The 23,158-nt window shown below is 36.9% G+C and overlaps 1 pseudogene; it reads right to left on the bottom strand.

The window, feature by feature from the left end:
• Positions 1-20,591: 20,591 nt before the first annotated feature.
• Positions 20,592-21,807, bottom strand: LOC117078285 (annotated as a pseudogene).
• Between the last annotated feature and the right edge of the window lie 1,351 nt (positions 21,808-23,158).

The raw sequence follows: 23,158 nt of genomic DNA, 5'->3' as shown, positions 1-23,158 counted from the left end.
AATTATAATTCCCATAATCCCCACATGTCGTGGGACGGACCCAGTGGGAGGTAATTTAATCATGGGGGAGGTTACCCTCATGCTGTTCCCATGACAGTGACTGAGTTCTCATGAGGTCTGATGGTTTTATAAGGGGCTATTTTTCCCTTTTGCTTGCCATTTTTGCTTGCTGCCACCATGCGAAGAAGGATGTGTTTGCTTCCCCTTCCACCATGATTGTAGGTTTCCTGAGGCCTCCCCAGTCATGCTGAAATGTGAGTCAATTAAACCTCTTTTCTTTATAAATTACCCACTTTGCGGTATGTCTTTATTAGCAGTATGAGAATGAACAAAAACAGTAAATTGGTGCCAAGAGTGAGATGCTGCTATAAGGATGCCCCAAAATGTGGAAGTGACTTTGGAACTGGGTAACAGGCAGAGATTGGAACAGTTTACAGGACACACAAAACAGACAGGAAAATGTGGGAAAGTCTGGAAGTTCCTAGAGACTTATCCCAGCAGTAACCCATGGAACTTCCCTAACATCTGCCATACTTCTCCTCACATAACAAAAACCGAATGACTTTGACCAAAATGATGATAGTGATTTGGACAATGAAGTCCATGATGAGGTGGCCTCAGATAGAGATGAGGAACTTGTTGGAAACTGGAGGAAAGTCACTCTTGCTATGTACAGACTGGCAGCATTTTGTCCCTGCCCTACAGATCTGTGGAACTTTGAGCTTGAGAGAGATGATTTAGAGTATACGGAAGAAGAGATTTCTTAGTGACAAAGCATTCAAGAGGAAACAGAGCATAAAGGTTCGGAAAATTTGCAGCCTAATGATGCAATAGAAAAGAAAAATCAATTTTCTGGGGAGAAATTCAAAGCAGCTGCAGACATTTGTATAGGTAGGAGTCAAACGTTAATCACCAAGACAATGGGGAAAATGTCTCCAGGACATGTCAGAGACCTTCATGGCAGCCCCTCCCATCAGAGGTCTGGAGGCCTAGGAGAGAAAAATAGTTCCCTGGGCCAAATCCAGGGTCCCCCTGCTCTCTGCAGCCTTGAGACATGGTGCCCTGTGTCCCAGCCACTGCAGCTCCAGCCATGGCTAAAAGGGGCCAACATACAGCTTGGGCCATTTTTTCAGAGTGTACAAGTCCCAAGCCTTGGCAGCTTCCACATGGTGTTGAGCCTGTAGGTGCACAGAAGTCAAAAATTGAGGTTTGGAAACCTCTGCTTAGATTTCAGAGGATGTACGGAAACAACTGGATGCCCAGGTAGAAGTTTGCTAAAGGGGAGGAGCTCTCATGGAGAGTCTCTGCTAGGGCAGTGCAGAAAGGAAATGTGGGGTCAGAGCCCCCACAAAGAGTTAACACTGGGGCATTGACTAGTGGAGCTGAGAGAAGAGGTCCACCGTCCTCCAGACCCCAGAATGGTAAATTCAGCAACAGCTTGTACCATGTGCCTGGAAAAGCCACAGACACTCAAAACCAGCCCATGAAAGCAGCCAGAAGGGGAGCTGTACCCTGCAATGCCACAGGGGTGGAGCTGTCCAAGGCCGTGGGAGCCCACCTCTTGCATCAGTGTGACCTGGATGTGAGACATGGAGTCAAAGAAGATCATTTAAAAATTTTAGGACTTAATGACTGCTCTATTGAATTTCCAATTTGCATGGGGCCAGCTGGCCCTTTGTTTTAGCCAATTTCTCTGATTTGGAATGTGCATATTTACCCAATGCACACACCCACACTGTATCTAGGAAGTGACTAACTTGCTTTTGATTTTACAGGCTCATAGGTGGAAGGGACTTGCCGTGTCTCAGATGAGACTTTGGACTTGGACTTTCAAGTTAATGATAGAATAAGTTAAGACTTTGGGGGACTGTTGGAAGGACATGATTGTGTTTTGAAATGTGAGGACATGAGATTTGGAAGGTACCAGGGGTGGAATCATACAGTTTGACTGTGTCCCCACCCAAATCTCATCTTGAATTGTAGTTTTCATAATCCCCATGTGTTGTGGGAGGGACCTAGTGAGGGGTAATTTAATCATTGGGTTGGTTTCCCTCACACCATTCTCATGATAGTAAGTGAGTTCTCACAAGAGCTGATGATTTTATAAGGGGCTTTCCCCCCTTTTGCTATCCATTTCTCCTTGCAGCCACCATGTGAAGGACATGCTTGTTTCCACTTCCACCATGATTGTAAGTTTCCTGATGCCTCCCCAGTCATGCTGAACTATGAGACAATTAAACCTCTTTCCTTTGTAAATCACCCAGTCTTGGGTATGTCTTTATAAGCAGAATGAGAACAGACTAACACATGAAGAAAACGAACTTTTACCCGAGAATGGTATAATAGTATATCTACTAAAAATATCCTTCACACGTAAAGGAGAAATACTTTTCCAGGCAAATAAAAGCTGAGGGATTTCACTAATATTAGGCCCATCCTACAAAAAAATGCCAAAGGGAGTACTTCAACCAGAAAAAAGTACATTAATAAGCAATAAATAAATGATCACCTGAAGGTACAAAACTTACTGGTAATAGTAAGTACACAGAAAAACACAGACCATTATAACACTGTAACTTCAGTATGTAAACTACCTTTATCCTAAGAAGAAAGAATTAACAATAACCAATAAAATAATAACTACAATAACTTTTCAAGACACTACAGTACACTAAGATATAAATAGAAACAATGCAAAGTTAAAAAATGGGGGGACAAATTTAAGGCATAGAGTATTAGTTTTCTTTGTGTGTGTCTGTGTGTTTGTTTATGCAAAGTGTTAAGTTGTTATCAGCTTAAAATAATTGGTTATAAAATAGCATTTGCAAGACACACAAAAATAAAAAGCAATAAACTAAATCATATAACCAGAGAAAAACACCTTTACTAAAGGAAGACAGGAAGGGAAGAAAGAAGGAAGAGAAGACCACAAAATGAGTAGAAAGAAAATGGCAGGAGTAAGTTCTTACTTGTCCGTAATAACATTGAATGCCAATGAACTAAATTCTCCTATCAAAAGACATAGACTGGCTGAATGGATGAAACAAACAAGACCCATTTATCTATTGCCTACAAGAAACACACTTCAAGTATAAAGACACACATAGACTGAAAACAAAGGGATGAAAATAGATATTCCATGCCAATGGAAACCAAAAAAGAACAGGAATGTCTAATCTATATCAGACAAAATAGATATCAAGACAAAAACTATAAAAACAGACAAAGAAGGTCACTATATTTGATAAAGGGGTCAATCAGCAAGAAGATATAGCAATTTTAAATATATATACACCCAACACTGGAGCACCGATATATAAAGCAAATATTACAGCCAAAGAAAGTGACAGATTCTAATACAATAATAACTAGAGATTTCAACATTCTGCTTTCAGCATAGAACAGCTCTTCTGGACAGAAAATTAACAAAGAAACACAGGCCTTAATCTGCCCTGTAGACCAAATGGATCTAATAGATATTTACAGAAGATTTTATCCAATGGCTGCAGAATACACATTCTTTTTCTCAGCACATGAATCATTCTTAAGGATAGACCATATGTTATGTCTCAAAACAAGTCTTATGACATTCAAAAAAAATGAAATAATATATAGCATCTCCTATGACCAAAATGGAGTAAAACTATAAAGCAATAATAAGATGAATTTTGGAAATTATACAAATACATGCAAAATAAACATTATGCTCCTAAATGACCAGCAGGTCAATGAGGAATTTAAGGAAGTAATTGAGAAATTTCTTGAAACAAATGATAGTGGAAACATGGCATACCAAAACCTATGGGATATAGCAAAAGTAGTATTACGAGGGAAGTTTATAGCTATAAGTGTCTACATCTAAAAAGAGGAAAACTTCAAATAAGCAACGTAGTAATGCATCTTAAAGGACTAGAAAACCAAAAGCAAACCAAACGCAAAATTAGTTGATGAAAAAATAATAAAGATAAAAAAATGAAATTGAAATGAAAAAAGTACAAAATGTTAATGAAACAAAAGTTGACTTTTTGAAAAGTTAAACAAAATGAACAAACATTTATCTAGACTAAGGAAAAAGAGAGATAATCCAAATGAATTAAACCAGAGATAAAAAAGGACCCATTACAACTGATACGGCAGAAATTCAAAGAATCATTACTGGCTACTATGAGCAACTATATGCCAGTAAATTGGAAAATCTAGGAGAAATGGACAAATTCTTTGAGACATATGACCTGCAAAGATTAAAATGGGAAGACATTCCAAACCCGAGCAGAGTAATAACACATAACAACATCAAAGCCAAAATAAAAATTTTCCCAGTAAAGAAAAATTAAAGACCAGATGACTTAATTGCTGAATTCTAACAAACATTTAAAGAAGAACTAGTACCAATACTCAAAGTACTCTGAAATATATAGGAGAAAATACTTGCAAACTCATGCTATGAGGCCAGTATACACCTAATACCAAAACATATATTTGAAAAACAGGGAAATGTCCCTAATGGATATTGATGTTAAAATGCTCAACAAAATATTAGCAAACCAAAGTCATCAATACATTAGAAAGATCATTCAATTAATGCTGAAAAAGCACTTGATAAAATTCAACATACCTTCATGATTAAAAACCCTACAAAAATGGGGCTAGAAGAAACATACCTCAACATAATAACAGCCATATAGGAAACAACAGGTATCATACTGAATGGGAAAAAACTGAAATCCTTTCCTCTAAGATCTGACAAATGACAAGGATGCCCATTTTCACCTCTGTTATTCAACATAGTATTGGAAAGCCTAGCTAGAGCCATCAAACAAGAAAAAAATAAAGGGCATCCAACTTGGAATTTAAGAGTCAGATTATCCTTTTTTACAGATGATATGATCTTATATTTGGAAAAACCTAAACACTCAACAAAATAAGTATTAGAACTGATAAACAAATTCAGTAAAGTTATAAGATACAAAGTCAACATACAAAAATCAGTAGCATTCTATATGCCAACAGGAAACAATTTGAAAAAGAAATCAAACAAGTTATCCCATTTACAACAGCCACAAATGAAGTTAAATACCTAGGAATTAACTTAGCCAAAAAACTGAAAAATCACTATAATAAAACTATAAAACACTGATGAAAGAAATTTAAAAGGACACAAAAAAATTAAAAGATATTGCATGTTCACAAATTGGAGGAACCAATATTGTTAAAATGTCCATACTACCCAAAGCAATTTACAGAGTCAATGCAATTTCTATCAAAATAACAATGAAATTCTTTACAGAAATAGAAAAACCTATCCTGTAATTTATATGGAATTATAAAAGACCAAGAATAGCCAACGTTTTGCTAAACAAAAGGAAAACTGGAAGAATTGCATTAGTTGACTTCAAATTACACTACAAAGCTATAGTAACTAAAACAGCATGGTACTGGCATAAAATCAGAGACATAGACCACTGGAACAGAATAGAGAACCTAGAAACAAATCCAAACACCTAGAGTCAACTCATTTTTGAAAAAGGTGCCAAGGCCATAATATATACACCTACTATGTATCCACAAAAATTAAAATTAAAAAGTTAACAAACATACACACTGGAAAAGACAGTCTCTTTAATAAATGGTTGGTGCTAGGAAAATTGTATATCCATAGGCAGAAGAAAGAAACTAGATCTCTACCCTTTGCCATATACACAAATCAAATCAAAATGGATTAAAGGTTTAAATCTAAGACCTCAAACTATAAAACTACTACAAGAAAACATTGGAGAAATTCTCTAGGACTTTGGAATGAGCAAAGATTTATTGAGTAATATTCTACAACAACAGGAAACCAAAGCAAACATGAACAAATGGGATCAAACCAAGTAAAAGAGCTTCTGCACAGCAGAAGAAACAATAAAAAAAAAATGAAGAGACAACCAACAGAATGGGAAAAAATATTTGCAATCTTCCCACCTGACAAGGGATTAATAACCAGAATCTTTAAGGAGCTCAAACAACTCTGTAGGAAAAAATCTAATAATTTGATCAAAAATGGTCAAAAGTTTTGAATAGACATTGCTCAAAAGAAGACATACAAATGGCAAATAGACATATGAAAAGTTGCTCAACATCATTAATCATCAGAGAAATGCAAATCAAAACTACAGTGAGATACCATCTCACCTAGTTAACATGGCTTATATCCAAATGAGAGGCAATAAGAAATGCTGGTAATGATGTGGAGAAAAGGTAACCCTTGTAGACTGTTGGTGGGAATGTAAATTAGCACAACCACTATGAAGAACTTTAGAGGTTCCTCAAGAAACTAAAAATAGAGCTATGACACAATCCAGCAATTCCACTGCTGGGTATATACCCCCCAAAGAAGAAATCAGTATATCGAAGAGATATCTGCACTCCCATGTTTGTTGCAGCACTGTTAACAATAGCTAAGATTTGGAAACTAACTGTTTGTCCATCAACAGATGAATGGAAAAAGAAAATGTGGTACTTTTACACAGTGGAGTACTATTCAGCCATCAAAAAGAATGAAATTCAGTCATTTGTAAAAACATGAATGGAACTGGAGGTTATTATGTTAAGTGAAATAAGCCAGGCACAGAAAGAAAAACATAACATGTGCCCACTTATTTGTGACATCTAAAAATCAAAACAATTTTATCCCTGGATATAGAGAGTAGAAGAATGGTTATCAGATTCTGCAAAGGGTAATGGGGGGTTGGGGGTCAGATTTAGGTGATTAATGTGTACCTTAAAAATCATTTAAATGAATAAAGCCTAGTATTTGATAGTACAACAGAGTGATTATAGTCAATAATAATTTAATTGTACATCTAAAAATAACTACATGAGTAGAATTAGGTTGTTCATAACACAAAGGATAAATGCTTGAGGGGATGGGTACTCCATTTTCCATGACATGATTATTACACATTGCACATGTGTATTAAAACATCTTATGTACCCTAGAAATATACACACCTTTTATGTAATCCCCCAAATTTTTTAAATTTCAAAAAGTTACATTATTTTAAAAATGTAAAAAGTTACATTATCACTTTAAAGTTACATTAAAAGTGTAGAGATTGGAAAGCAAGAAACAAAACTCTTATTTGCTTACATGAAAAAAAGAAGAATATACAAATTATCACAATTAGTGAAATAATTCTCCTGTATTTTACATGTAAATCAGTATGTACACTTATATTTTATATACCATCAACAGTTGGAAAATGTTATTTCTAAAGCTATAATTGCAATAATAACAAAAATTAAAACCACAGCAATAATAATGTACCTAGAAATAAATATAATAAAATAGATTTTTTTTTTTTTTGAGACGGAGTCTGGCTCTGTCGCCCAGGCTGGAGTGCAGTGGCCGGATCTCAGCTCACTGCAAGCTCCGCCTCCTGGGTTTATGCCATTCTCCTGCCTCAGCCTCCCGAGTAGCTGGGACTACAGGCGCCCGCCACCTCGCCCGGCTAGTTTTTTGTATTTTTTAGTAGAGACGGGGTTTCACTAGGCAGGATGGTCTCGATCTCCTGACCTCGTGATCCGCCCGTCTCGGCCTCCCAAAGTGCTGGGATTACAGGCTTGAGCCACCGCGCCTGGCCTAATAAAATAGATTTTAAATTTAAGTAAAATATTAACATTTGTTGAAATTTATTTCTAACATTAATACATTGAAATGCATACCAAATTCATATATAGAAATACTTGATATTATAAAAATGTAATTTCTCCCAAATTTGATCTATGGATTCAATATGATTCGCTCAGAAAACTTGAGTTGTTCTAAAATGTTTATGGAAGAATATAGGACACACAATAGCCAAGTCAATTTTAATAAAGAAAATACAAGTTGGCAATGCCCTATCAGATATTATTATAAATCTACAATAATTTAGGTGGTTAAGTGATAATCCAGTATATAATTAGAAAGAGTACACTGTCCCAAAACATATGCATGCATATACACAAGCTTTAGAAGACAGCATTAGAGATCAGTGGAAAAATCATTTTTCAAGATTGAGTCAGCTCCCAATCACATGAAGTCAATTTGGTGGGTCATAATAAAACTAAAAAATATGCAAAAGGTTACCAATAGAGGAAACTAAATAAAATGTATTTGGAATCTCTCTGTATTAGTTTTTAAAACTGTATTTGAATCTATAATTATCTCACCAAAAAAAAAGAATTAAAAATAGAATATAAAACAACGTAGTTTATCACACATAAGTAATATTTAATTTAAAAATAAATTTGAGCCTGTATATGTAATAAATGAGAATCAGTGCTGGATTACAATGAGAAATGCATTACTTACTATAATATGAGCCATGGACAAAAACTTGGAATGGCTAGACATGTAATAAGTTTTCTGAGACAAGTGTTAATATTGAAAAAAATAATAAAAAATAGATTTTTACTTCACATCATACACAAAATTAATTCCAGATACGTTAAGAACTTAAATATAGATGCAAAACGTTTTTAAATTTTAGAAGAAAATATAGGAGAAATTTTAAACAGAAGCAAAAAAGCTACAAGCTATAAAAAAATTTAATTCAATTAAAATTTAAACTTTTCTTCTCAGAAGATATCAAAAAGGAAGGGATAAGACTGGAAAAAAATAATCTCTTTATAAATTATATGATGAATAATAATTACAATCCAACATCTCTCTCTCTCTCTCTCTCTCTCCTGAAAATCAATAAAGATAAGCAACTAAACAGAAAATTGCAACAAAATATATAAACAGATTTTTTTAAAGAATAAACACTAACAACATGGATGAATCTTATAGGATAAAGTTTTTTGTTTTTTTTTTTATTTCCAATTTTCATTTAAAGTTCAGGGATATATGTGCAGGATGGGCATTTGTTACATAGGTAAACGTGCGTCCTGGTGATTTCCTGCACAGATGATCCCATCACCCAGGTATTAATCCCAGCATCCACTAGCTATTCCTCCAGAGTCTCTCCCTCCTCCCACCCACTGCCCTCCAACAAGCCTCACTGTGTGTTGTTCCACCCCATGTGTCCATGTGTTCTCACCATTTAGCTCCCATTTATAAGTGAGAACATGTGGTATTTGGTTTTCTGTTCCTGTGTTAGTTTGCTATGGATAATGGCCTCCAACTCCATCCATGCCCCTGCAAAGAACAACATCTCATTCCCTTTTATGGTTACTTAGTATTCCATGATGTATATGTACCACATTTTCTTTATCCAGTTTATCAGTGATGGGCATTTTGGTTGATTCCATGTCTTTGCTACTGGGAATAATGCTGCAATGAATATACACATGCATGTGTCTTTATACTAGAACAATCTATATTCCCTTGGGTATATATCCAGGAACAGGATTGCTGGGTCAAATGGTATTTGTGCTTCTCCATCTTTAAGGAATCACCACACTGTCTTCCACAATGGTTGAGCTAATTTAACACTCCCAGCAACAGTGTAAAACTAAATAATATATTGTTTAGGAATACATGCAAGTGTGACATTTTACATACAGAATCAAGGAAACTATAAACACAAAATTCAAAACAGTGATTTCTTTGGACTTGAAAGAGGGAAATGCAGTTCAGTAGGAAGAGATAGGAGGCTTCAATTGTTTTTATAATTTCCTCTTTCTGAGTGAAGAGTTTTTACTTTACCATTATTCTGTAAACTGTACATATATGGATAATATGGTATATACATGTGTTATATATTTTATTAAAATGTTACAAATATATATACTGTATGAGATAAATGCATAGATTACAAAGCTCCCCCAATTTGTCCCCACATAATTAGTCATTAGGAGAGATAAAAATTTTAGTTTTAATAAACAGTGGGCAAAACCTCACAAAATGCACATAAAAGGTAAAGTACTGTGCTGCTATAACTAGGGAGCTTTTTAATAGTCTTAAAACACAAGTAAAATCTTGTTCATGACCCTGGGAAATGTGGAGATGTTTCAGGTCAGACTCATGCTGGAATTGCTTTCTCCATCAAAACTCAGTAGGATAGAACTTTTCCCATATCTACAAGGCAACTGAGATATACATAAGGCAGAAAAAAAGATATGTAGCATTAAAAATAGTGAACACATCAGACAGCCATAAAATCACATCAAAGAAGCAGAAAAACTGTTCTGGTATTAGGGAGGTACATGCTACCTATGAATGCTTAATATCTCCTTGAGGAAAAAAATAGAATAGAAAGCCCACTTTTATTCCTTAGAAATAGAAGAGAAATTCTATTTCTACTTTTTAGAAATAGAATTAATAAACATGCAACATTTTTAAGGGAAGAGTCTGTGCAAATAAAAAAAGAGAGGTAGAATTATCTGTGCTTTATATTAATACTTTGTTATAATTAAGAGGTTAGGCTAATAATCTGGCAAGGAACTCAAAAGGAAAATGACTGAAGTATACTCAAGGATTACAAATTCAAGGTCTAAAATTGATCCATAACATAAACTTTTCTTGGCCTCACATGTCTAGAAGGTGCTCCAATCACTAATGAAGAGGAATAATTCTGTACAAAAAATAATATTAGGTACTACTTGTAGATTTCCACACATATGTAATGATGTATGCATGTGAATATTCATTTTAACTTGAATTCAATACATTATATAATGCTCTAACTTTATATTTTGGATTTCATGATTTTTAATTTTTTTTTCACTTTTAAAAAAAATACAGTGACTTTATTTCCACTATTTTATAGTCCTCAGTGTTGCAGTTTATAAGAATCCTCATCTATTTGTCTATTAATAATAGACAAACAAAGAGCCAAATCATGGGTGAACTCCCATTCACAATTGCTACCAAAAGAATAAAATACCTAGGAATACAACTTACGAGGGATGTGAAAGACCTCTTCAAGAAGAACTACAAACTGCTACTCAAGGAAATAAGAGAGGACACAAACAAATGGAAGAACATTCCATGCTCATGGATAGGAAGAATCGATATCATGAAAACGGACATACTGCCCAAAGTAATTTATAGATTCAATCGTATACCGATCAAACCACCACTGACTTTCCCACAGAATTAGAGAAAACTACTTTAAATTTCATATGGAACCAAAAAAGAGCCCGTATAGCCAAGAAAATCTTAAGCAAAAAGAACAAAGCTGGAGGCATCACACTATGTGACTTCAAACTATACTACAAGGCTCCAGTAACCAAAACAGCATGGTACTGGTATGAAAACAGATACATAGACCAATGGAACAGAACAGAGGCCTCAGAAATAATGCCACACATCTACAATCATCTGATCTTTGAAAAATCTGACAAAAACAAGCAATGGGGAAAGGATTTTCTATTTAATAAATGATGTTGTGAAAACTGGCGAGCCATATGCAGAAAAGTGAAACAGGACCCCTTCCTTACACCTTATACAAAAATTAATTAACTCAAGATGGATTAAAGACTTAAACGTAAGACGTAAAACCATAAAAACCCTAGAAGAAAACCTAGGCAAAACCATTCAGGACATAGGCATGGGCAAAGACTTCATGACTAAAACACCCAAAGCAACGGCGACAAAAGACAAGATTGACAAATGAGATCTAATTAAACTAAAGAGCTTTTGCACAGCAAAAGAAACTATCATCAGAGTGAATAGGAAAACTACAGAATGGGAGAAAATGTTTGCAATCTATCCATCTGACAAAGGGCTAATATCCAGAATCTACAAAGAACTTACACAAATTTACAAGAAAAAAACAAATAACCCCATCAAAAAGTGGGAGAAGGATATGAACAGACACGTCTCAAAAAAAAGACATTTATGAAGCCAATAAACATATGGAAAAAAACTTCATCATCACTGGTCATTAAAGAAATGCAAATCAAAACCACAATGAGATGCCATTTCACGCCAGTTGGAATGGTGATCATTAAAAAGTCAGGAAACAAAAGACGCTGGAGGGGATGTGGAAAAATAGGAATGCTTTTACACTATTAGTGGGAGTGTAAATTAGTTCAAATTGTGGAAGACAGTGTGGTGATTCCTTAATGATCTAGAGCCAGAAATACCATTTGACCCAGCAATGCCATTACTGGGTATATACTCAAATGATTATAAATCATTCTACTATAAAGACACATGCACACGTATGTTTATTGCAACACTGTGCACAATAGCAAAGACTAGGAATGAACCCAAATGCCCATCAATTATAGGCTGGATAAAGAAAATGTGGTACATATACACCATGGAATACTATGGAGTCCTAAAAAAGGATGAGTTCCTGTCCTTTGCAGGGACATGGATAAAGCTGGAAACCATTATTCTCAGCAAACTAACACAGAAAGAGAAAACCAAACAACACATGTTCTCACTTATAAGTGGGACTTGAACAAAGAGAATACATGGAAACAGGGAAGGGAATATCACACACCAGGGCCTGTCAGGAGGTGGAGGACTAGGGGAGGGATTGCATTGGGAGAAATATCTAATGTAGATTATGGTTTGATGGGTGCAGCAAACCACCATGGCATGTTTATGCCTATGTAACAAACCTGCACATTCTACAAATCTATCCCAGAACTTAAAATATGATAATAATAATAAAACAAAATAAATTTTTTAAAAAGAATCCTCATCTATAAACACAAAAATATTTCAAGAAAGTATGTTACAAAATAGTACATACAAGCAATAATTTGACAGAATCTTATTATTCTAGTAATTCATACCCCCAAAAATGGATTTTAAAGTTCAAAAATAATATTTTTCCTTATTTAACATATGTTACAACTTATCATTTAAAATATTATTATTTAGTTAAATATTTCATCAATGACGCTGTATAGATAAAGTATTACACAAAATATATTGCAGAAAATGTTTTGGTCTTTGATCTGAACAATAAATAAAAACATAGGCACTTCTACACAGAGACAGGGAAGCAAACACTAGTCAGAACAATAATCTTGTATAAACAACATATGAAAATATAACAGTGATAAATCCTGGCATTTTAAACTGACAAACACTTATGTGAAAGTCTGCAACTTCAATATTTTCACTCAAGTTCAAAAGTTACATGTTTTCCTGGCCCATACTGAAACTTCTCAAACACAATATGGTTGTCAGGGGCATTTCAATCTTCATTTGGCCCTTGAAGAATCATACTCATTATTTTCAAATAGTAAAAGGAAATAACAATTATGATACTACCTAGTAAATCAAATATAAGAAAAAATAAACTCTCCTTCTCATTGTTACCATGAGACCACAACAATATAAATTAAATGAGTGATTCTCATTTTGTAAAATTAACTAACATAAGAAAATACCATTGGGGTGGCAGAAAATTTCAAGAGAAGTCAATTTTCTTAGACAATTTTTAAAATTCAGCCAAATCTCAGAAGAATAAATAATTCAATTTCACAAAAACCTCCAAATCACAAATAACAAAGTCATTATAACCAATAAGTTTATAAAAACCTGAATTACAGATAAAGCAATCTTTATTATGCATAGTAAGAGGTATTATTGGGTATTAGTAGTATGATGTAGGAGGGCAAACCAAAAACAACAAAATGGTCAAATTACAGAAACATGATTTCATATCAAAAAAGGGGATAAATTAATAAATAATGACCACCAGCTGGTAGGAAGGATCAGAATCAATCATCCTACCATATCATCCATAAAAAAATACGTATTTTTTTGCCTTCCCTCTTCACATAAATATGAATTTGAAGGGTTTAGAGGCTCTCAAATGGATACTACTCATAAAAGCAATTTTAATGATTTAACATAGAAATTATGGTAGAGGCCGGGCGCGGTGGCTCAAGCCTGTAATCCCAGCACTTTGGGAGGCCGAGACGGGCGGATCACGAGGTCAGGAGATCGAGACCATCCTGGCTAACACGGTGAAACCCCGTCTCTACTAAAAAATACAAAAAACTAGCTGGGCGAGGTGGCGGGCGCCTGTAGTCCCAGCTACTCGGGAGGCTGAGGCAGAAGAATGGCGTGAACCCGGGAGGCGGAGCTTGCAGTGAGCCGAGATCGCGCCACTGCACTCCAGCCTGGGCGACAGAGTGAGACTCTGTCTCAAAAAAAAAAAAAAAAAAATTATGGTAGGTGGGGGAGAGGCCAAGATGGCCCCCAGGAAAGAGCTGTGATAGAAAGCTCCCACCAAGAAGAAAAACAGTGAATAAATTTTGCACTGGCAACTGAGGTATCCAGTTTCTCTCATTGGGACAGACTAGCCAGTTGGCACAACCCATGGAGAGCAAGGAAAAGCAGGGTGAAGCAATGGCCCAACTGGGAGTCACATGGGACAAAGAGAGCTCCCACCCCCAGCCAAAAAGGTAGTGAGTGATTGTGTTAACTCGCCCTTGAAATCACGCTTTATCCATGGATCTGTGCAGCCTGCAGATCAGGAGACAACCCTTGTGAGCCCATGCCACCAGGGCCTTGAGTCCCACGTACAGAGCCGTGCAGAGTCTCTGCAGCCACTCAGCTGGAAACTGCCTACGACTACCAAGTTTCTGGAGGAAGGGGTGGCCATCATCATTGCAGATGCCTGCTATCTAACACAACTGAGCTCCTGGAGGGAGGGGTGGCAGCCATCACCTCAGCCCCAGTCTGCTGTTTTTCTTCTGCCAGTGCTGGGGAGACTGTGTGGTTTGGAATCAGGAGGAATTCCCCACAGTGCAGCACAGCAGCTATGGCTGATTGTGGCCAGACTGCCTCTTTATGCTGGACCTTGACTCATCCCTCCTCACTGGGTGGGGCCTTCTTTGGGAATCTCAGCAACTCTAGCCAGGGGTTTACAGACACAACTCTAATCTCCTTGGGACAGAGCTCCTGGGGGGAGGGGTGGTCATGGTCTCCATGGATCAGTGGATTTACTCTTTACTCCTGTTTGCACTGAAGAATCCAGACAGTCCAGATAAGTGGAATTCCCCCCAGTGCAGTGCACCCCCTCAGCAAAGGGGCAGCCATAGTACTTCATTAAGTGGGCCCCTGATCCTGTGCCTCCTGACTGTGTCAGAACCCCAGCAGGGGTTGCCAGACACCTTACATAGGAACATCCCTGCAGGCATCAGGTTGATGCCCCTCTGGGACGGAGCTCCCAGAGAAAGGAACAGGCAGCCATCTTTGTTGTTCTGCAGCCTCTACTAGTGATCCCTCCAGGTGTGGAAGGGACCCAGGCAAATAGAGTCTGGAGTGGACCCCCAGAAAACCACAGCGCCCAACGGAAATGGGGCCTGACTGTTAAAAGAAAGACAAATGAACAGAAAGCAACAACAGCAACAGCATCAAAAAAGAAGTCTCCACAAAAACTCCATCCAGAGGTCAGCAGCCTCAAAGATTGAAGCTACATAAATTCATGAAGATAAGAAAGAACCACTGAAAAAATGCTGAAAACTCAAAAAGAGTGCCTCTTCTCCTGCAAATGATTGCAACACCTCTCCAGCAAGGCTATAGAACTGGGCTGAGGCTGAGATAGATGAATTGACAGAACAGGCTTCAGAAGGTGGGTAATAACAAATTATGCTGAGCTAAAAAAGCATGTTCTAATCCAATGCAAAGAAGCTAAAAACCATGATAAAACATTACAGGAGCTGTTACCCAGAATAACAAGTTTAGAGAGGAAAATAAATGACCTACTGAAGATGAAAAACACAACATGAGAACTTCACAATGCAACCACAAGTATGAATAACTGAATAGACCCAGCAGAAGAAAGAATTTCAGAGACAGGAGACTATTGCTGAAAGAAGACAGGCAGCAAGATTAGAAGATAAAGAATCAAAAGGAATAAACTAAACCTTCAAGAACTATGGGATTATGTAAAACAAACAAACAAACAAACAAACAAACAAAAACTTATGACTGATTGGGGGTACCTGAAAGAGACAGGGAGAATAGAACCAAGTTAGAAAACATATTTTAGGATATCATCCAGGAGAACTTCCTCAACCTAGCAAGACAGGCCAACATTCCAATTTTTCAGGAAATCCAGAGAATCCCAGTAAGATACTTCATAAAAAGATCAACCCTAAGGCACTTAATCATCAGATTCTCCAAAGTCGAAATGAAGAAAAACATGTTAAGGGCAGCCAGAAAGAAAGGCCAGGTCATGTACAAAAGGAAACCCATCAGACTAACAGAAGACTTTTCAGTGGAAACCCTACAAGCCAGAAGAGTTTGGGCACCAATATTCAACATTCTTAAAGAAAAGAATTTTCATCCCAGGATTTCATATTCAGCCAAACTAAGCCTCTTAAGGGAAGGAGAAATAAGATCCTTTTCAGACAAGCAAATGCTGAGGAAATTCGTCACTCCTAGGCTTACCTTGCTAGAGCTCCTCAAGGAAACACTAAATATGGAAAGGAAAAACCATTACCAGCCACTTCAGAAACAAACCAAAGTACAAAGACCAATGACACTCTGAAGTAATGACATCAAGTCTGGAAAAAAAAAAAAAAACAGCTAGCATTATGATGACAGGATCAAATTCACACATAACAATAGTTACCTGAAATGTAAATTGGCTAAACGTGTCAGTTAAAAGACACAGAATGACAAGCTGGATAAAGAGACAAAACCCATCGGTGTACTGTATTCAAGAGACCTATCTCACATGCAAAAACACACATAGGCTCAAAATAAAGCAATGGAGGAAAATTTATCAAGCAAATGAAAAGCAGAAAATTGCAGGGGTTGCAATCCTAGTTTCTGACAAAACAGACTTTAAACCAACAAAGATCAAAACAGACAAAGAAGAGCATTACATAATGGTAAAGGGTTCAATTCAACAAGAAGACTTAACCATCCTAAATATATATGCACCCAATATGGGAGCACCCAGATTCATAAAATAAGTTCTTAGAGACCTACTAAGAGACTCAGACTCCCACACAATAATAGTGGGAGACTTTAACACCCCACTGTCAATATTAGACAGATCATCGAGACAGAAAATTAACAAGGATATTCAGGACTTGGACTCAGCTCTGAATCAAGTGAACCTGATAGATATCTACAGAATTCTTCACTGAAAAACCACAGAATATACATTCTTCTCAGTGCCACATGGCATTTATTCTAAAATCAATCACATAATTGGAAGTAAACACTCCTTGGCAAATGCAAATGAACTGAAATCAAAACAGTTTCTCAGACCACAGTACAATCAAATTAGAACTCAAGATTAAGAAACTCACTCAAAAACACAAAACTACATGGAAATTTAACACCCCACTCCTGAATGACTGCTGAGCAAATAACGAAATTAAGGCATAAATCAAGAAGTTCTTTGGAACCAATGAGCACAAAGAGACAATGTGCCAGAATCTCTGACACTCACTCACCTAAGGCTGTGTTAAGAGGGAAATTTATAGCACTAAATGCCCACATTAAAAAGCTAGAAAGATCTCAAATTGACACCTAATATCACAACAAAAAGAACTAGAGAGCCAAGAGCAAACAAATCCCAAAGTTAGCAGAAGAATAGAAATCACCAAGATCAGACCAGAACTGAAGGAGACAGAGAAAAAAACCAATGAACACAGGAGCTAGATTTTTGGAAAAAAATAAAATAGACCACTAGCTAAACTAATAAAGAAGAAAAGAGAGAAGAATCAAATAGAAACAATAAAAAATGATAAAGGGTATATAATCACTGATGCCACAGAAATACAAACAACCATCAGAGAATACTATGAACGCCTCTATGCAAATAAACTAAAAAATCCAGAAGAAATGGATAAATTCCTGGACACATACACCCTCCCTAGATTGAACAAGGAAGAAGTTGAATCCCTGAATAGACCAATAACAAGTTCTAAAATTTAGGCAGTAATAAATAGCCTACCAACCAAAAAAATCCCAGAACCAGACGGATTTACAGCTGAATTCTACCAGAGGTACAAAGAAGAGCTGGTACCACTTCTTCTGAAACTATTCCAAACAAATGAAAAGGAACAGACTCCTCTCTAACTCATTTTATGAGGCCAGCATCATCCTGAGACCAAAACCTATAAGAGATACAACAAAAAAAGAAAACTTCAGGCCAATATCCCTGATAAAATAAATGAAATAATCCTTAATAAAATACCAGCAGACCAAATCGAGCAGCACATCAAAAAGCTTATCCAACACAATCGAGTCAACTTCATCCCAAGGATACAAGGCTGGTTCAACATACGGAAATCAACCAACATAATTCAATATATAAACAGTACCAAAGACAAAAGCCACATGACTATCTCAAGAGATGCAGAAAAAGCATTCAATAAAATTTAACATCCCTTCTTGTTAAAAACTCTCAATAAACTAGGTATTGATGGAATATACCTCAAAATAATAAAAGCCATTTATGACATACTCACAGCCAATATCATACTGAATGGGCAAAAGCTGGAAGCATTCCCCTTGAAAGCCAGCACTAGACAAGGATGTCATCTCTCACCACTCCTATTCAACATAGTATTGGAAATTCTGGCCAGGGTAATCAGGCAAGAGAAAGAAAGAAAGGACATTCAAATAGGAAGAGAGAAAGTCAAATTGTCTCTGTTTGCAGATGACATAATCCTATATCTAGAAAACCCCATTGTCTCAACCCAAACGTTTCTTAAGGTGATAAGAAACTTCAGCAAAGTCTCAGGATACAAAACCAATGTGCAAAATTCACAAGCATTCCTATATGGCAATAATAGACAAACAGAGAGCCAAATCATGAATGAACGCCCATTCACAATTGCTACAAAGAGAACAACACAACTAGAAATATGCTAACAAGGGAAGTGAAGGACCTCTTCAATGAGAACTACAAACCACTGCTCAAGAAAATCAGAGATGACACAAACAAATGGAAAAACATTCCATGCTCATGGATAAAAAGTATCAATATTGTGAAAATGGTCATACTGCCCAAAGTAATTTATAAATTCAATGCTATTCCCATTAAACTATCATTGACATTCTTCACAGAATTAGAAAAACTACTTTAAAATTCATATGGAACCAAAGAAGAGCTCATATAGTCAAGACAGTCCTAAGCAAAAGAACAAAGCTGGAGGCATCACACCACCAGACTTGAAAATATACTACAAGGTTGCAGTAACCAAAACAGCATGGTACTGGTACAAAAACAGACACATAGACCAAAGAAATGGAATAGAGATCTGAGAAACAAGACCGCACATCTACAACCATCTGATCTTTGACAAAGCTGACAAAAACAAGCAATGAAGAAAGAATTCCCACCATTAATAAATGGTGCTGGGAGAACTGGCTAGCCATATGCAGAAAATTGAAACTGGACCCCTTCCTTACACCTTATACAAAAATTAACTCAAGAGGGATTAAAGACTAAAATAACAAAAACCTTACAAAGCAAATCTAGGCAATACCATTCAGGACATAGGCACAGGCAAAGATTTCCTGATGAAAACATCAAAAGCAATTGCCACAAAAGCTAATATTGAAAAATAGGATCTAATTAAAGTAAAGAGCTTCTGCACACAAAATAACCTATCAACAGAGTAAACAGACAACCTAATACAATGGGAGAAAAATTTTGCAATATATCCATTTGACAAGGGGCTAATATCCAGAATCTGCAAGAAACTTAAACAAATTTACAAGACAAAAAAAACAAACAACCCATTAAAAAGTGGGCAAAGAACATGAACACACATTTCTCAAGAGAAGACATTCATGAGGCCAACGGGCATGAAAAAAAGCTCCACATCACTGATCATTACAGAAATGCAAATCAAAACCACAGTGAGATACCATCTCATGCCAGTCAGAATGATGATTATTAAAAAGTCAAGAAACAACAGATGCTCGTGAGGCTGAGGAGAAAGAGGAACACTTTTACACTACAGTAGGAAAGTAAATTAGTTCAACCATTGTGGAAGACAGTGTGGCAATTCCTCAAAGACCTAGAGGCAGAAATACCATTTGACCCAGCAATCCCATTACTGGGGATATACCCAAAGGAACACTACTCATTCTATTATAAAGATACATGCACATGTATGTTGATTTCAGCCCTATTCACAATAGCAAAGACATGGAATCAACCCAAATGTCCATCGATGATAAACTGGATAAAGAAAATTGGTACATATACACCATGGAATACTATGCCACCATAAAAACGAATGAGATCATACCCTCTACAGGAACATGCATGGAGTTCAAAGCCATTATTCTCTGCAAACTAAGGCACGAACAGAAAACCAAACACTACATGTTCTCACTTGTAAGTGAGAGCTGAAGAATGAGAAAACATGGACACAGGGAGGGGAACAACACACACTGGGGCTTGTGGAGGGGGAGGGGGAAGAAGAGCATCAGGAAAAATAGCTAATGAGTGCTAAGCTTAATATCTAGGTGATGGGTTGACAGGTGCAGCAAACCACCATGGCAAACGTTTACCTATGTAACAAACCTGCATGTCATGCACATGTATCCCAGGACTTTAAAAAAAAAAAAAAATTTAATTTTTAAAAAATATTATAATGTGAGAACACAACATGGGAACTACTCAAAAGACACCTTTCTATGCAAAATTTAGTTTGGATATATTTTAGCATTTTAAATAAACATTTTGCAACCAAGACCAAATATCAATCATCTCTTCAGGTTTTCTACTATGTACTAACATCAGATCTATGTGGGAACAAATGTTATTCTTGTTTGTCTCCTTCATATCAAATGTCCTGAAGCCTTTGTGTTTATCTGGAACAAGGCTAAGTTTTTGAAGGCACATTCCAGTATAAAAATCATCAATAGGTTAGAGATGGACCCAGTCAGTGATATGGTACAGCCTCAGAGCCAGGTGGCTGGACTAGAGGAATCCGCCCACCCCCTTGCATAGGGTGAGTAGAGGACAGAGTAAAGAACTTCTAGAATGTAGTATTTCAGCTTCGTATCCCCATGAGGTCCAGCATTGTGGATCACATCACCTACAAACAGATCTTTGGCTTTTTTTCTTGGATAAGCTATTCACGTAATTCAGTATGTGATGGGTGTTCACAAAAACATCATCTTCGTCTTTGAAAACAAACTAAGTGTCTGGGCAGGAAGTACTTACCCAGAGAGAAACAATACTTCTTTCAGAGATAAGTTGAAGAAAGTGCCTCTATAGCTCCGCATAAAAACGTCTTGGTGCTTCTCATTCTCAAATTTCAGCATATCAGAAAAGTCCGGGTGGTTGACCTCTGGGGGTATCTGGCCCAGCAAGAAAACTTACATCCCCCTTTGGTTTCTCACGTTGCTTTCTGTGACCCAGGAATCCGGAATCACTTGCCTTCTGGCAAAATGCGGAGTGAGGTACGTAATCACCATAAATAAGAATTGCTTCTTTGCACACTTATCTGGCTGATCTATAAGCAGTGAATCATTGCGGCATCTCAAATACATCAGAAAGTCTTCAAATCTGTCTGGGAAATTGTTAAAATCTGTAACCACTGACGTGACCCTCAAGTCAGGTTCACTGTAATTCATATGGCTTATACTGGAAAACCGGTACACTTCTCCACCTGGTTGGCCAATGTACTCAGGATGGGATTGTATCACTTGTTCAGCTTTTCTTGTTCTCTGTTCCAGTTTGCCTCCAGAGGTGTAGCAATCTTCCAAAGCTTCTCTTTGGGTATTATTATTAACCCACCTTACATTTATTATTATTATTATTATTATTATTATTGGCTACTGCTTTTGGAGGCTTCCACAATCAAATAAACGAAGACATTTGCCATCATCAGGTTACCCAACAACTTTATTCTTCAACGTCCAACACTCATTTCTCATATGTTGTCCAAAACTAGTTCCAGCTCGGTGGGGCAGGTGCACAGGGCAGGGGCACGGGGCGGGGGTGGGAAATCGCTGCCATACCCATTTTTCCCACACTGCTCCATGCTGCTCAGCCTGAGAAGGCCACAGTTCAGCCTCTATGGGCAGTCAGGCGGTGGGGACAGCTCTAGTTCACCTCACCTTGCCTCCAGCACTCGCCACTGCAGCTGATGTGCCTCAGTCCGGGTTCCATCTTCAGCTCCTAGCACAGGTGGCACTGCCACCCTGGGGTGCCTCGCCCGGCCCCCTTACTTTTTCGTTTTTCTTTTTCTTTTAACTGTTTAAAATAAAGTTCTGGTTAACAACCCTACTAGGTACATTGGTACACGGAACAGACATTCTCTTCGAGAATGGGAACAACAACAACAATTCTTAGAAGTGATAACTTTATGCCACGAGACACAAAAATCCCCCAAGAAAGGTCTCAATCAATAGCCTAATCTTCCATCCTAAAAGCCTAGGAAAAGAAAAAATCCAGAGCAAGCACAAGGAAGAAAATAATAAACATTAGCATGTAAATAAATGGAACAGAGACTAAAAATAGATAAAATCAATGAAAACAAAGGTTATAGTTTTGAAAAGCTCAACAAAATTTACAAACATTTAGCTACACTGACCAAGAAAAAGAGAGAGAAGATTCAAATTACTAGAATCAGAAATAAAGAGGGGACATGACTACCAATATTATGAAATAAAAAGCATTGGCTGGGCACAGTGGCTCATGCCTGTAATCCCAGCAATTTAGGAGGCCGAGGCAGGCGGATCACTCAAGGTCAAGAGTTCGAGACCAGCCTGACCAACATAGCGAAACTCCATCTCTACTAAATATACAAAACTTAGCTGGGCGTGGTAGCACAGACCTGTAATCCCAGCTACTTGGGAGGCTGAGGCACAAGAATTGCTTGAACCCAGAGAGGAGAAGTTGTAGTGAGCTGAGATTGTGCCACTGCCCTCCAGTCTGGGCAACAATGCAAGACTCTGCCAGGAAAAATAAAATAGAATAAAGAAAAAGAAATAAAATATAATGAGCAATTATATACCAACAAATCAATAAATTAGATAATTTATGTGAAATGGATACATTTTCCAGAAAGACACAAACATACAAAATGGACTCAAGAAGATACATATTTTTTAAATCCAAATAGAAATACAACAAATAAAGAGATCAAATCAGTAATGAAACAACTACCTAAAAAAAAAAAAAAAAAGTTCCATGCCAATATTTCACTCGTAATTTCTTCAAATATGTAAAGGATTAACACCAATGTTTCTCAAACTTCTCCAAAGGGTAGAATAGGA

Source organism: Trachypithecus francoisi, unplaced genomic scaffold (genome assembly GCF_009764315.1).
Source record: "Trachypithecus francoisi isolate TF-2019V2 unplaced genomic scaffold, Tfra_2.0 Lachesis_group6, whole genome shotgun sequence".
NCBI lineage: Eukaryota > Metazoa > Chordata > Mammalia > Primates > Cercopithecidae > Trachypithecus > Trachypithecus francoisi.
Note: the sequence above shows the minus strand (reverse complement) of the source record. Positions and strands in the feature narration are given on the sequence as shown.